Genomic DNA, 17,330 nt, shown 5'->3' on the forward strand with positions numbered 1-17,330 from the left:
CATAAAAATCTAAAAACCTGGTCTACAGTGCTTATCTTTGATCTAAAACCTGCCTGGTATTTTGTATAGATAGAGTGTTCTTCAATCCAAGTGGAAAGCCGGCTAAGGACTTGACGGGCAAAATTTTTTTGCAACACGTCAATTAAGCTGATAGGCCGATAATGCGAAGGATTTGACCTATCACCCTTCTTGAACAGTGTTACAATCTCCGCCCCCTTCCAGGTTTCTGGGTCAAGAGCTCCTCTAGCAATATCATTAGATAGTAGATTGATATAAGGAGCCCAAATATAGTTCTAGTGCTTCCAAAGATCACCTGGTATTCTGTCAGGGCCTGGCGCTTTCCCTGGCTTAACTGCCTTGATTGCTAGAATTGTTTCTGTCAAGGAGAAGACAAGAGGTCTGTCATGTGCAGCCAAAAGAGGCTGCAAGCTGTCCCAACCTTCAATCTCGCCAGAACTTTCACAAGCATATAACAAGGTGAAATGCTTGACCCAAATTTCCTCCTCTAAGAATTTATCTTTGCATTCAGTCACCCCCCTGGTGCCTCTAGCGATGAGGCTCCAAAAGGAGGTCTGGTCTTTACACTTACATGCGTCCAACAAATCTGACCAAACCCTTTCGTCCCACTCTTTTTTGGCCATTAATAGAGTTCTTTTGTACTGAGCTCTCTTAATTCTCACAATGTCCGCTGAATCCCCCCTGACCGCTGTAATTAGGTCTGCTTTAGCTCTCCGGCATTCCTGGTTGTACCAGGTGATCCCTGTTTGTTTACTCTTTTGGGCGTTATGTGATCTTTTTACCGCCCTGGTTAGGATCTCGCCAAGCTGGTCAATTAAATGATCATGAGATTCTATCAGACAAGGATTTTGGGTGACAGTACTATTTCCTAAGAGAGGGGACATGTGCCTCACAAATACATTATAGATTTGACTAATGATTGTTGTGTTACCTAAAACCACTGGCCACTTCAGGGATCTACGGTTGTTTGCCACTAAAGGGTCCTGTGGTAAGGAAACAGTACTTTTAGCACTTTTATCAAGGGTTTTAAAGATCTGAGTCTGGAAAGATAAAATCAATGGATAGTGGTCACTTTCCGTGCGGTCATCCACCATTAGGTCGATGATCATGGGCCATGAATTCAGAGAAACTATAAAATAATCTAAATGGCTGGGATTCGCCCCTCTGGTAAATGTTGGTTTACTGGGGCAGTCTGAGGGCAACCGCCCATTGCAGGCACGTAGGCCTAGCTCGAGAGTCAAGTTCAATAGTTGTAGGGCACTCACTGTACAAGGTGCTTTATAATTTGTGTCAACCAAGGGGATATTATTGACGCTGTCCTCGTCCTTGTGAATGTCTTCTAGGCCTATTATAGGTTCGAAACCTCTATTGAAGTCACCACCTATAATCATTATTGCATTTTGATCAAACCCCGCCACAATATTACTCAAATGGGTTACAACTGGTGATTCTTTACACGATCGGTGTGGTCTGCTGTAAATATTGATCACGTAAATGCTACAACCCTTAGTGTTTTTTAACTCAAGTAATAGAAGGTCGGGATCATTTGTATCAATTTGCTTAAAGGACAGGCCGCCTGTGATTTTCACCCATATTGTTAGGCCGCCAGAAGGTCTTCCCCATTTGTGTTAACTGCGGGGATAAAAAAAGATCTATAGTCAACCTTGAAATAATTCTCGAGCCCCCAGGTTTCCTGGAACATGATTAAATCCCCACTAGCCAGATAGTCATGCCAGGCCGGATCTGAGAGGTTTTTTTTCAAACCTGCAATATTCCAACAGATTATTTTTGCTATTTCTAAAACACCTGGTTTCCCTGTTACCTGCTGTTGTATAATAGACCCATTTACATCTAAGTGTGTCAACATAGTGCAGTGGCTGTTGAGAATTTTTAACAAGTGCGATCTGCTTTGGTACAGCTTCAGGATGCAAACTAGGATGTGTATATTCTATACCACATGACATTGCCAAAGCCCCTCCATCAAGTCAATCGCAATCAGCTAGGCCAGTTAGGGCTCCGAACCTATTTGAGGTGCTAACTCCCCAATTATAAGATGGGGTCCCAAGACCCCAACCATTTGCTGGTACATTCCATCTAGGTGCAGGGGTAATAGGATATGCTGGATTCTGGTGAGCACCTAGCCATCCTCCGTTATGGTTGCCATTGCCTATGGGTGCAGGGGTAATGGGATATAATAAATTCTGCTGCACACCTGGCCATCCTCCGTTGTAGTTGCCATTACCTAAGGCCCCACAATTGTTAGCAGATGTGCCCGGCCCTCGTCTGCCCATTAAATTACAATTTTGCCCTGGAGTGGTGAAACAAGGAATGTTATGTTGATTAACTTGCCATGGGCCAGCCCTATTTTTAGAAGCATAGTTTGTGTCAAACATTGTAGGTCCCCCACCCCATCCATTATTTCTCGCTAACCAAGCTGGCTTCAGGGACTTATGATTGTTGGCTTTTTGCGACTCATTGTAAAAGAATTCTAATGTAAGGGGGATTATAGAACTACTTCTTCTTTGTGGTGGAAGAATATTGGATAGAATATCGGGAAGAGCAGCTGGATTTAAAAGATTTAGTACCACACAGTCGCCCTTCCATTTTTTTTGCTTATTTCCTATCCATCTAACCCTCCTTGCCATTTTGATTTCGTCAGCCAGCCGCTGTTCACCCCCCTGTGCTATCCGCATATTATTTGACAGCCAGTATAGTGCCTTACTTATTAGTGACGGTGTTGACTCGGTTTGACCCGGTGGTAGGGTTGGTGTATTAGCTAGAACTAACACCAATGGCGATGCTTCAACTACAAATTGTGTTGAGTCTTCTTCAGAACTAGGGGGCACTGTAACATGTGGTGGATCAGTTAATTGAGCAATTGGGGCTTCTAGTGGCAAATCATTGATAATGGGGCCAGTTTGCGGGCATTCCGGAAGAGTTGGCCCTGGTGGGGTAACATCTGATGTTGACCCAGATTCATTATCTTCCTTTGAACAATCGTGGCCCTTGTTAACATTTAAACATCACTACCAGATTGTGGAATCAGCTACCATTCACACTTAAAAATTCCCCGGACTTGCTCTCTTTCAGGAAGAGTCTTAAGACCTGGCTCTTTAAGACATAACTTTAGTACTTCTCTATTGTCTCTCAATAATTTAGCACTTTTCAACGGCAGGTTGTTGGTCTACAAGCGCCTAGACAGCTTTGGGTATTAGTTGCTCTATATAAATGTATAAATAAACAAATAAAGACCATCAATAGAAAATGGCATCCTTCCCTTGGGTTAAGATTGTAATCAGGTAGCCATTGTTTGTGTTCTACAGATAACTGTACCGCCCTGTGGATGCAATAATTTAACATGATTTAATTGCGCTTCTGAGAGGCCTTGAGCCAAATGCCAAGTCCGCGGGCAGATTTACAAGAAATGTTTTTTCTGTATGCCTAGCAAGAGGTTAAGCAAGTTAATTCATTTGTTCTTTCATGTTTCTGGAGAGCACTCTCATGTGAATTTCAATTACCGTTCAATCCACCCTCTGTTGAGCAAGGGTCAAAACTCTACATAAGAACTTAATTTGTCCTGAAGATGGTCACAATAATTTGTTACAACGAAGACCGAAACATCAACAACAAATCCATTCTTCCCTTTAGTGTTTGTTAAAATGTATTTGTCTTATTCGATCCTATGTATAAGACAAATTCATAGTTTCTTTGAGTGGTGATGGATATGCACATTGACAATTAATATACCTTTCTCTCCATTTGTCTTACATGTTTTCTATTGTCATTTTTAGTTAAAATTTGTTAGCATATTTTCTGTACCACCATATATATTTGTTTCATTGACTCAATGTTCTGTTTTTGCAACAATATTTAAAATACATTTTTCTACGAATCACCACCCGGTTATTATAACTAATGTAACAGTTTGTCTGGTATAACATTCCCCGTAAGTGTTATTAGATATCACTTCATAAAGATATATTGAGAATCTTTAATATAATCTTTTGTTTTAAAATAAAATCCCTTGTAGACAGCTTTACGTTCCTACTTTTAGAAAGATGGCATTTCTCTGCTTTTAGCTCTGTGTGCATGCAGCCTGTCTCTAATACACATCTGGGGTGGGTGACAGCTTGACTTTGTGCATTCTCTCTAGACAGCCATACACAAAGGAAGGGTAGGTGTGACGGAGTGGCCATCCACATCCTGATGGGCCATTCTGTGCATGAAGAGAGGGAGGAGCTGACACTCACACTTAAACAAACGGTGTCTTGTCTCCACACAAAAGGCTGCATACCACTCTGTAGTGCGTCTGGAGCCAGAGCTAGGCAGGAGGTCCTCTGTGCACTTCAAATACCCTCATTGCAGTCACTTCCACTTCAAAAGCACAACTGGGTCCAAAACAGACACTTTTCGACCTGTGAAGAAACTCTGGACTGATGTGCTTCTACAAGGACTGCCACTCTGCTGGACTGCTGCTCTGAATAGTGATTTTCTGCTGTGCTGCCCTGCATCCCGCTACTCTCTTTCTTTCTTAGGTAGAACTGGACTCTCGCTCGAACCTAGAGTGACCTCCAATGGCATGCTGTCTTGCCTCATGTGTTAAGACACAGGGATGTTAAAGTCTTACACCCTGCTCCTGTGCTTGGTCCATTGCAAGTGAATCCAGGTACTTGCTCCAGTGGAACTGGCACATCCTGCACTGCGTGAAGTAGAATTGATGCATAACTGCAGAACTGGTGCGTCACACTTTGGACCAGCGCATTGCCCTCGGAATTGAAGCATCAGAACCACCACATCACCGCCATCACAGAGAGCTGATCGGCACATTCTCTTGACAGCATGGAGAAACCCATGTATCTTGGAAGCGATGCATCACCATAGTTACATGGAGAAAATCTACTGCGGGATAAACACCGCTGCACCCCGCATCCTGCTGATGCGACCAGGATCAATGTACATTTGTTTAGCAGGCCTTGTGTGGCTCCTGTGTCCAGTTTGCGCTCCATCGCAGCGGCCTGAACTCTTGACTTTGCCCCGGTCCAGCGTGACCAGAAAACCCCATAGGCGCCTATTGCTTCTGAGGTGGAGTCTAATTGTGGTGTTTTCCCTGTGTATACCTGAGGGTGAGCAAAGTTTAATTTAAGGTGTGTTTGTGAAGTATGCTGAGTAGGATTGTGGTTCCTGCTTGGACAGGATGCATAACTTTGTCACCCACAAACCCAATGTCTTACAAAGAAGAATTGGGTATGTGGGTCAAAATGTGAATGAAGAACGCTGTAGTGGAATAGCCATCTACTCCTCTTTTGCTACTGTCTCCCCATGAAAGTCACATCTATACTGTGCTCTTGCACAGCTGAGTATGGGTGTTCTGCATGTTTAGAGCCTCATAGAACTTGTTCCAGAGATATGAGAATCATATCCTCTGCCTCCTGCACAAGGGGTGGACTCAGGCAGGTGCCAGTAGTGCAACGACATATATAGGTATCCTTCCACTAAGACGGAGGCTACAGCCTCAACATTCTGTAGCTAGAAAGGCCATAACTAAAATTCAGTTATTGAATTTGTTTTGAGATGTTAAATAACACAGTGTGCCAGTCTTCTTAGAGATGAATGTGAACAAATAATTAATTGCTGTCTTTTTTTCTTGTGATGGTAAATAAAGAGTGCTCGATTACAGTGGAAAATTTGAAAATTGTTTGAGAGAAAAAACAGTGTTTTTTATTTGTTTTCCTTGTTCTCAAGGAACCATACAAATGGATGCCACAACTCTGATGAACATTACTAAGGCAAACAGATTGCAATTTTTATTGACATTTACCAGCTAACATTATTACTTGTGCTTTCTGCACCAGACGTTTCCCTCCTGTGGAGTGACATTTGTAGCATTAATAATGTAACAGCAGGGGAGATTATTTACAATGCGAGGCATGCCATCAACGTGCATCTCATTCTGTGCCAGTCCTTTGTAGAAATGGAACTATCTAAAAAAAGTGTCTCCAGTGTACGTATCCTGTAGAGCATCAAAAGAAGAAATGCAATGCATCAGAGGGGAGACTGCATCAATAATAGAAAAAGTAAACACTGTATACATTATTTGGTACTTAAGTGATATCTGACAGTACAGTATACCAAACAGTGCGAAACCAGCCTTAGCTCCACCTTGAGGTAAATATAAACAAGTTATTAAAAATAATGTCCATCGAGGAACCACGCCAATTATCATTCTTTGCAGGTTGGTAAACTATGAGTGTCTCCGTGGCCGTGCCACAAGAATCCAATTAGAACTGACTATAAACAACCTGAATTGTCTTTGCTATTGCAAGTATATTATCATATTCCAACAATTACATTTCAACAAACAAATTAAGCAGTAAACACTAATATAGAAAGGTCAGACGAATTCTCCAATATGCTTAACATAAAAGGAAATAGCCATATAATGCTTGGTTTCTCTAAATTCTACGAGTTCTAATAAGATATTAAATTCAGTGAAGGAGTGGCGGAGTGACATTTCTTTTTCTCAAAACCTTTAAAAAAACTAAAGACAAATATGTGAAAGTTGCACACTTCTGTAAGATTTGGACTTCCACGTGAGATTTGGGTCTTTTCTCATGCTGTCGTATGCGAGTGTATGCCATTGTAATTTGAAATAACTTTCCCACAGTGAACATCTATCTGTGTGGGGTGCAATCTACGTACAAGTGCAGCATAGTTTCACTGTACGTGGAAGAAAAATGCTCGTCCCTTGTCGTCGCCAATTAATACACTGAGAGCAGGTGGAAACTAGAAAGGGATTTAAAGTAACAAACCGTGACAGGAGTTTGGCTCCTTGCTAGTAGGAAGGCTCTAGGTACTGCTGCAGCATGGTTCACATCCAACAGCAAAGATAATATTGTTCAGTTCTAACACACACATCACCAGTAAACTCTACGACCTAGACTCCAGCACTAAAGAGATTTAGGATATATTTCCCTTTCTTTTTGTAGAAATACAGGGTTACTCTGCCAATGAATAGTGTCTTATTATAATTTGGAGCCAGTGCTCTCTGGCTGCTTGAAAGGCACAGCTGAGAAGACGCTATATGCGTGACTTTACTTCAGTGTGGTGATGTGAACCACCACACTGAAATACGTATGTCTAACGCCTGATGCGTGATACTTGGTAGGGCGGAGTCATTGGTTGAGGGGGATGTTATATGAATAAACAAAGTGGAATCCACTCAGAGTGATAGTGATCCCTAGAGTGATGGGGAACACACAGTGTTGTTTAAATGCCCCTCACACACCAACAGGCCACTTGGTGTCATGCTTCATCATCGGGGCCTTTGCACCCCTCTACGGGATGCGGCGTGCTACGACTCGCGGATACGCAGGAGCACTTGAAGTGAACTATGTGTAGGGGTGTGTGTTTGTTACAAAAGTGTGAGTGAGGTGAGGTGAAAAAAGGTGAATGGTTAAAAAATACCTGGCACGTGGGAGGAAAAAATACTTTATTTAAATCCCCGGCTGGTATTATTAAAACAAAAGTGCAGGGCGTGGTTTGAAATAGATACGTATTAGGGTATCCAGACCACTGTATCAAAATGTCAACAAGTTTCGGAGGTCACAGCCCCCTTCTTCAGGACAAGGGTTAATGCACTTACCCTCCCCTTACTCACATGTAAAATGTAAAAGTGTTATTAAAAAATATATTACCATAATGTGTAATATTCCTAACAATGTTTTAATGTTAGTGAATGTCGTTGCGCCCAATTGGCGTAAGAACCTGTGGAAACAAAATCATAGATAAACATACAAATCTATAATGCACAAACTACTGGAGAAGAAACAAGCTTCTCTGAGAACATCAGGGTAAACCAAAAATAATGGGACCCTGGAAAAGCAAAAACACAAGGACACTACACAGTACATACAAACATATACACACAACACCAAAATTGCTCTCTGCTCAGGTGGAATGAGAGCAAACATAAAGAAAGATAAGTCTTACTTAAAGTTCCCAACTACAAGACTTCATGAGCCTAAGCGTATATTGGGGAATCCTTCCTTTCTGATCAGAAACAACCTATAAAACATCAATGTCAGGGGTTCAGTTGGAAAACTGGGTATTAAATGCACCAATAGTAAAGAAAACGACTGCTCCTCTCTGTGGTCAATAACTCACGGTTACTGCAATAGCTAATCGCCTGCCTTCCCTCAACGCAGCTCCGATGAAGTGAGCTACGATAGAATCAGGGCCCTTATATATACTGTCCCTGTAGGTAATTAGTGGTCTGGATACCCTAATACGTATCTATTTCAAACCACGCCCTGCACTTTTGTTTTAATAATACCAGCCGGGGATTTAAATAAAGTATTTTTTCCTCCCACGTGCCAGGTATTTTTTAACCATTCACCTTTTTTTCACCTCACCTCACTCACACTTTTGTAACAAACACACACCCCTACACATAGTTCACTTCAAGTGCTCCTGCGTATCCGCGAGTCGTAGCACGCCGCATCCCGTAGAGGGGTGCGAAGCCCCCGATGATGAAGCATGACACCAAGGGGCCTGTTGGTGTGTGAGGGGCATTTAAACAACACTGTGTGTTCCCCATCACTCTAGGGATCACTATCACTCTGAGTGGATTCCACTTTGTTTATTCATATAACCCGGGAGAATGAATCCACTGACTCTCTCTCTCCCCCCTCCTGTTAGAATCTGAGGGGGATGTTAACCTTTCTCAAGCAACAACCCCAATCTTTGTGAGGGTGAACCATGAAAGTTACCAAATTAAACTGCAGTCATTGTTAGAGGCAATGTGTATAGACTTTATGTGGCACAGAAACAGTAATAAAGTGGACACACAGCACAAGAAAAATCCCAAAACCAATTTAGAACAATGGATTATGAATCAAGAAGCAATTTGATACCACAACCACAAAAATTCAATCAGTAGAACTTGAGATATTGATTTTTAATGATTTAGATAAAGTAGGCAAACATGCTCAAAGTGCCAAATGAGGCTACCTGGTCACTTTGGGCGGGTACAAATTCCTACTGTTAGGCTGATGATGGTGGAGTGTAGGTAGGGCACAAGCCAAAGGGCCTGATGACGATATTTGCAGTCTTGCTGTCGTCCCACCATGGAAGCAGGACTGAGTACTCTGCCGAGCTGCAGGCCTTCCTGATTGCTTTATTACGAGTTTTCCAATGGAATGGCAGTCTCTTTATGGCAGAGTTACGAGCGAGTGACATTACGCAGCTGGAACTGCGTGCAATATCAGTGTGGCTCTATAGAACTGGGAATGGTGCATACTCTATCTCCGGTATGGGCGCTGCATGCACTGTCGGTGTGGCTCCATGGAACAGGAGACAGTGCACACCCTGTCACTTGGAATGGACACTGCACGCACTGTGATTGTGTCTCAACAAGTTACAGACACTCGGGTCAGAATTTGGTGAGTTTCTCACTCATTTACTGCCTTACTGCTGAATCGCTCATGGTGGAGTCCCCACCAGGAACATCTGACAGGATACCCTCCATGAGCCACCGCTGGCTCTCCTGCTGTGGGATCAGGAGTAATGGCAGAGGCGGCGGGCTGCTGTGATCTTGTTGCCATGTTCCCGGTCAGTTCAAAATTGGGCAGTCAGACTGCCGAGAAAGTGAGTAGGTGGACTCGTAATCAGGCCCTATGTTTGGCCCTCTGAAAGTTGTACCTTATTTGCTTAGTGCGGGTCTGCATGTTGTTGCTTTACATGGCTCCGTGTTGTCTGGCTTTGGTTCCAATGATGCTTTGCAGCAAGGCTTTTTGTCACTCGCCGTTGGTTCCAATTAAGCTTTCATCTGACCAGTGAGGGTTTGAGGGCCTTAGACTCATCTTTTTCCTAGGATAGGCTGAGCTACTGTTTTCATTGAGTACGGGTCAAAGCGCCAGGATGCCCTTGGTGGTGACAGGTTGCGCTATATAAGTATGCCACAATACAATACAATTAGTGTCGCTTAGCGTCAACTACCATTAAGCTTGCAGCTGTGTTGTGAGGCTTTGTGGGGATATGCTCCACTTGTGGCAGTTCTGAATAATCTGGCAGTTGTACGGCAAGGCTTTGCGGGGCTTGGAATTGCTCTGCATTGGTTCCGATGAGGCTTGGAGCTGTGAGATGAGGCTTTGTGGGGCTTTGTTTCACTTCACTCCAGATATGGTGGAACTTTCAGTTAGGCAGGAGGAGTCCTCTCCAAGGTCAGCCAAGGTCCAGGTCCTAGGGAGGCACCTCTCAGGGATCCAAAATTAACCCCAGCAGAGGTCATCAGGGCTCAGTCAGGTCCAGTTCAAGGTCCAGGCTGGTCCAGTGAAGCAGGTCAGTTTGACAGTTGCAGGGAGGCCTCTGGATCTTATTGTGTCTCTGAAGCTCATAATAGCGCAGCGGACTGACCCTTGGAGTCACTGAGATAGCCTGGATAACCAGGTCCAGTCTTCTTTTTAAGAGAGCAGGAGAGCCCTCTGGCAGCAGGGCAGTACTCTGAAAGCATGTTAATTCTTCTTATGAAGTGTCCACAGGTCCAGGAATATACTGAAGAGCGGGTATCAGGATCCAATGTTTATACCTTGTACCAGTTTTGAAGTGGGAGAAACTTCTAGACTTCTTACAACATCTGGTCCTGGGATTTACTTCCTTACTCTGCCCAGGCCCAAGATGTCTCGGGTGACAAAAGGCAAGTGTGAAGTTCTTTGTAAGTGCAGGAGGTATTCCCTACTGAAGTGCAAGCGTGGTAGATGACAGGTCTGCCCCTCACTCATCTTGTCAGTATGGACCAACCTGCCACAGCCAGTTCTCCTTTGTGTCACTGCCTATGAAGAATACAGAAAGGTCAATTGCCAACTTCACCCAGTCATATGACTTAGGTCACAGGATTCGGGTACCAAAGGTTTACGGCAAAAAAATGCCAACTTTCTAAAAGTGTCATGTTAAAAACTGTGATTTAAAATCTGACTTTACCATAAGGAGGTTTTTAAATTACAATTATTTAGAGTCTAAACATAATATGTTTACCTGTTTCCAAGCAAAGGGTATCACTTTTTAAATGTAATAAGGTAACCCAGTGCTATCCATTGGGAGAGGTAAGCCTTGCAATAATATATATGTCCACCTTTTTTAATACTCTGCACCCTGCCCTAAAGTCTATTTAGTGCCTACCCTATGGGTGGCTTATAACTTTTTAAAAGGAAGGTTTAGGCCTGGCAAAAGGTTTATTTTGCCAAGTCAAATTGGCAGTTTAAAACTGCACAGAGGATGCAATAGCAGAACTGGGACACGTTTAAAAAGGCTTCCTCAGCAGGTGGCACAATAAGTAGTGCATGCTAACTAGTCGCATTTAATTTACAGGGCCTGCATACATGTAGTACCCCTGTGCTAGGGACGTATAAGAAAAGTAAACATGTCTATCCAGTGTAAGGGAATTCTGGTATGTTTTAAAAGAGATAGTAAACATGTCTATCCAGTGTAAGGCAATTGTGGCATGTTTTAAAAGAGAGAGAACAAGCACTTTACCACTGGTTAGCAATGAATAAATGAATGAATTACTTTTATTTATGTGATCACTTAGAATCATTAAAAAAAATTAAAAATTCAAAAACATAGGAAGCAAGGTGGTGGTCCAGTTAAAATCGAATATATCTCTTTATAACAAATAAGCTACAACGCATTCCATTACAACACGGTCGTTACAATGACTGCGTTGTTACAACACAAACCATTACTTCGCAAGTCCTTACAATGACTTGCTGTAGGGGGGCACTGGACTTTAGAATAGTATAATTTACTTTTCCTTCTCCAGGTTGTTCAACAGCAGGGAAGGTGTTGGATTGTTGAAACTACTTGAAATGTAATGGTTAGTGTTGTAACACAGTGGTCATTATGACTGTGTTGTAATGGAATGCGTTGTAGCGCATTCAATGCAAACCATGTCCCCCGTTAAAATCAAGTTTTGAGTGCAAGAATGTTCTATAAAATCATGTTAGCAATTTGATGTGTGGTGAGCCAGTTCGTGATCCGGTGTCTCGTGTCCAAACAGTTTTCTTTATTATTCAATTTGAAAAGGAGCTCCTGTGACAGTTAGGCTGTATTTTTTTGAGAGGCTTCAATAAAGGGACTGTGCATTATAACCTTGCATTCAGCTGGCATATCAATGAGGCCAAATTGGGATGTATAGGATCAAAATTGCCCATGATGGCAATGGGTCATCTAAGAAGTAAGTAATCCTATTGGGGCGGTGCTCCTTGTTGTTAGGGACTCATCTGGTTGTTGGTCACTCTCTCTATATGCCGTTTTGTCTCTCAGAAGGAAACAGGTTTGTTGTATGAATTTGCCAAAATTGTCCATGTCCTTCACCGTGTCCAAGATGTGGAGGTGGCAGACGGCTTCCTTTGATGTAGGAGTGCCCTGATGGAGGACAATGGGCCTGAGATGGATTTGGTGGGCTTCTCGCAGTACCAGGCAGCATAATCATATGTGTTCCTGAGATTCTGAAATGTGTGTAAGTGACTTCCAGGTTGAGTACAGTTCTCTTAAGGAAAGGGGGTGTTGTCTTGCTGCTAAGAACGTTTTTAGGGCCTGTCTTCCACTGGCCAGAGTTAGGTGCAGCTTTGTTGTTTAAAATGTTTGTGGGAGACTCATGGTCTCATTGAGATCCCTTGCCTGGAGAGATTCCAAGTCTAGAGTGCAGGCAGGAGGCACAGTTTTTTTAAATTGTTGTTTTGACAGTTGTATAGTCGATAATGCTTGGGTCCCAGTTCTCAATAGCCAGTTGCAGCGATTCTTTTGCTGTTGTGAGTTTGACAGACCAGGGATTGTTTGCTATTGTAAAGATGGTTTTATGAGTGTCTTCCTGGAGTTATGTGAGGCTGTGGTTGCCAGGTAGAAGTATTTTGCTAAACGAGCCATCCCTTTTAGGTTTTTTTGGATGAGGTTGAATTCAAGGCGGATCAAGGTGATTCTTGAGCAGGAGGGCAGATGGAATAGTTTCTTGTATGCTGAGCATTGTATTTTTTCCAGATCCTCAGCTAGCATACCCCGGATTGCCTGCTGCGTGTAATTGACAGACTGAATCAATTTGGCCCGTAATACCCTTTGCATTGTCGTTGTTGATTGACTATCAAGGACAGCATGTAGTTTACAAAGGAAATACGTGACCATCTTCCCTTTCAGCCTGATTTTTTGTAGGTGGAGTGAAGGACGACCTGTTTCACTCAACCAAGCACCTACATAAATAGAACCTTGTACACAGTACCACTTGGTAAGCCTTTTTTTGGGGGGGGCTGCGGAAAATCCCCATTTTTGATTTGTTCGCATTGACAATGAACTAATTGTGGATGTTGTATTTAGTCAGTGTATTGAGGGCTTTTTGGAGGACTAATTTTGTGTGATCTAAAAGAACTGGATCATCAACACGCTGAATCAAGTGAATTATTTTTTTTCTTATTTTTGGTGTGGCGAGGGTAGCCCCACACAGCTCAAGGCCCAGATCAGTGGTATATAGGTTGAATATTAATAACGGTGCAAGGACGTACCCCTGCTTTATCCCTCGATCTGCGGCAATTTTTTTCGAGGCAGGCTGAAACACAAAAGGCAGGCTCCCTGGTGAGTTTAATCCTTACCCAGGTTCTAGAGTATAGCGACCTGATAGCCCACAGTAATTTTGACAGATGTACCTGTTGGATTTGGCCCTTTTTGCAGGGTCATCCCTGAACTTTTTGCCTTCCTCCTAGTCTTTTTTCTGACCTGGTGTTTGTTTTTAGGACTATGGGCAATTTAGCCCTGCTGTCCGGTGTAATGTGTGGGTGCTCTCCGTGGTAAACATGTTAAGATTGGAGTACACCTGTTTGGCATATTTGATTTACAGTCAGGCCCTTGTAAAGTGATATCTCAGATATCCAGGGCTAGTAAATGAAATGCTACTAGTGGGCTTGCAGCGCTGATTGCATCCCCCACCAAAGTAGCCCTTTTAACCTGCCTCAGACCTGTTGCAAGGCCTGTGGCCCAGCTAGCCCTATGGGCACTGTGCAATGTAGGTAAAAGGTAGGACATGTACCTTAACTGTGTGGCATGTCCTGGTAGTGACAAACAGCCTTTTTGGTTTCTTACCACTGTGAGGCTGCCCTCATATAGGAATGCATTGGGGAGTCCAATCTAACTTTGGAACCTCCTGAGGCTCAGCCGGGAGAAGTCACTATCGCTCGTTGCACTTTTTAATACCTGTGTTAGAAACCGTTTTTAAAATCACTCACCTAGCTTCCCTGGCACCCGATTTACTTGGTGCAGGCACCCCCACACAGCGGAATTAGCGCTGGAGAGGGAGACTTCTTTGACCAACTTCTGCCGCCATTACCCACGCCCAGCCACGGGACACGCCCACTTTGAGGCCACGCCCCCTGCAACAAGTACAAAAACGCGCTGAAATACAAGCGTCGCATCTAACTTTGGAACCTCCTGAGGCTCAGCCGGGAGTAGTCACTATCGCTCGTTGCACTTTTTAATACCTGTGTTAGAAATCGTTTTTAAAATCACTCACCTGGCTTCCCTGGCACCCGATTTACTTGGTGCAGGCACCCCCGCACAGCGGAATTAGCGCTGGAGAGGGAGAATTCTTTGATCAACTTGTGCCGCCATTACCCACGCCCAGCCATGGGACACGCCCACTTTGAGGCCACGCCCCCTGTACCCTCCCTCTGCCATATAAACATGTGTATTTACCGGAAGCGCAGCAGACAAGCGCAGCGGGCGCAACGATTGCACCCCGAAGGCGCGCTTAAGGCAAGCTCGTCTGCGCTCGTCCGCGCCGAGTCCAGGCACTGGGCCATACCCCCTATACCTCAGTTACAAGAGCCCAGGTATTACAGTGCTGATAACCTTCACAGCCTTAGGCCCCCTGCTACGAACTGCCTACGGTACCTCTATTCCGCTGAAAACATTCCACACACCTGCCCGAAATGCAAGTCATTTCTCAAACCCAAGCCTGCCGCTGAACTAACACACGATTACTGTATGTTTATGTTAAATTGCAGATCCCTGCCGAAACACAGGGCGGAAATTGCCCTACTATTAGAAGAATGCATGCCGGACATAGTATTCCTGATGGAAACATGGCTCACCACAGACTCCGACCCTGCCCTAGTAACCGCCCTCCCTCCAGGCTTCCAAATCACTTGGCAGGACCGACCTGAGGGGAGAGGAGGAGGCCTAGCAATCATTTATAAAGAACAGTTTAATTGCCGAGTCACTCCTGAAACCATTCCTGACTGTGAGAGCCTTGCCTTCAGTATCGAGCTTTCCCTTAATAACTGCTTCTCAGGAACACTCATCTACCATCCCCCAGTCACCCCCAAGCAATTCTACAATCTTCTCCCTTCGATTGTGGCAGAACGAGTTAGCACCACTTCTAATTTCACTCTGTTAGGTGATCTCAACCTTCATTTCGATTCCGCATTGGATCATATAGTCACTACGTTCGTAGATGACTTAGCTGCTCTGCAACTCACCCAACACGTCAAAACCCCAACCCACGTTAAGGGCCATTTGTTGGACCCTGTGTTCAGCAACTGCGCAGACCTTGCAGTCGGACTACCAATTCCGCTCCCTTGGACAGACCACTTACTGGTGCCCTTCATCTGGACCACACTCAAGCCCCCACCGACTGGACCCACTACAAAATTCACCCGAGCCTGGTCCCGCCTCTCAGTCGACGATTGGTCTATCAAGCTCACCAGTAACCAACCCCTCTACAATGAGGATCCTTGTCTAGCCAACCAGGCTTATGTAGATTGGATCACCCAAACTCTTGAAGACACCCTCCCTAAAAGTAAAATCACGCTGAAACGCTCCCACAAAACTGCCCCCTGGTACACGGAGGCTCTCAGGGATAAGAAACGCCAATGCAGAAAAACCGAAAGACGATGGCGTTTCGACTATTCTCCAGGAAATAAAATCCGTTACCGAGAGTCAATCAATGACTACAAAGCAGAAGTCAAAGCTGCCCAGGCTACATACTTTTCAAACAGAATCATCCTAGCCAAATCAAAACCAAAGGAAATGTTCCAAATTGTGAAAAAATTAACAAAACCCTCACCTAGCCTGCACGAAACAAAATCCACAACCCACTGCAATAACGTAGCTGAGTTTTTCCATCAAAAAGTTAACAAAATCTACTCAGCTTTTCCCCCAATAGGTACCACCTCCTCAGCCCAGACCAATAAAATCATAGCAACCCCCTCCCTTCAGCTTCAACCTACTCTGGATCACTTCCGCCTCCTGGATCTTGCAACCCTTGAGTCAGTGGCTCGGAAAGTAAAATCCGGTTCCCCTGATGATCCAGCCCCGCCAGACATCACAATGTCAGCATCCCAGATTACACTGCCAACCATTAGGGATGTCTTGAACGCATCTATCATGTCCGGCTTTGTCCCTCCTGTCTGGAAACGGGCCATGGTCCGAGCATTGTTAAAGAAACCCAACCTGGACCCTTCAGATTTCAGCAACTACCGGCCAATCTCCCTGATCCTGTGGGTGAGTAAAATCCTGGAAAGATACATTAATCTCCAACTGGTAAATTTCTTAGAAGACCACCAATTCTTAGATCCCACCCAGACAGGTTTCAGACCCAAACAAGGTACCGAGGCCGCCCTCCTTATGGTCACTGAGGAATCCAGAAAAATCCTGGATCAAGGAGGATCAGTGGCAGTGATCCTCCTTGACCTCAGCGCGGCATTCGACACGGTCAGCCACGACACCCTGCTGTACCGTCTGTCTAGTGTCGGAATCAAGGACAAAGCCTGGCTCTGGTTCAAATCCTTCCTGGAGGACAGATCCTTTCGAGTATTCGATGGTGAGTCTGTGTCCACTAGTAGACCACTAAGGTGCGGAGTCCCTCAGGGCTCCTCTTCAAGCCCCGCACTTTTCAACATCTATATGAGGCCATTGGCTGAGGTCGTCCGCCCATTTGGGGTTAAGATTATTTCTTACGCGGACGACACGCAGCTGGTGGTCTCATTGGCGCAGGAGGCCAACACGCCTACGTCAGGCGGACTTAGTGAGTGCCTAGAGGAAGTAAAGAGCTGGATGTCCTCATCATCCCTCAAACTAAATGGGGACAAAACGGAGCTGATGCTCCTGGGCCCCTCCGACCCCAGCTTCTTCAACTCTTTGTAGCCCCCCTGTCTAGGCCCTCCTACAGCACCCAAGGACAACATCAAGAGCCTTGGGGTATGGCTGGATAGATCCCTCTCATTCAATACCCAGGCCACAAAACTTTCAGCTACCTGTTTTGGCCTCCTTAGGAT

The 17,330-nt window shown here is 44.4% G+C and overlaps 1 long non-coding RNA gene across 1 annotated transcript in view; it reads right to left on the reverse strand.

The window, feature by feature from the left end:
* Positions 1–5,792: 5,792 nt before the first annotated feature.
* Positions 5,793–17,330, reverse strand: part of LOC147698714 (uncharacterized) — a 48,599-nt gene continuing 37,061 nt past the window's right edge. Inside the window, exon 2 of the long non-coding RNA XR_015299222.1 lies at positions 5,793–6,028. This is a non-coding gene — a long non-coding RNA (uncharacterized LOC147698714). The remainder of the gene's footprint in view (positions 6,029–17,330) is intronic.

Source organism: Lissotriton vulgaris, chromosome 8 (assembly GCF_964263255.1).
Source record: "Lissotriton vulgaris chromosome 8, aLisVul1.2, whole genome shotgun sequence".
Taxonomy (NCBI): Eukaryota; Metazoa; Chordata; class Amphibia; order Caudata; family Salamandridae; genus Lissotriton; species Lissotriton vulgaris.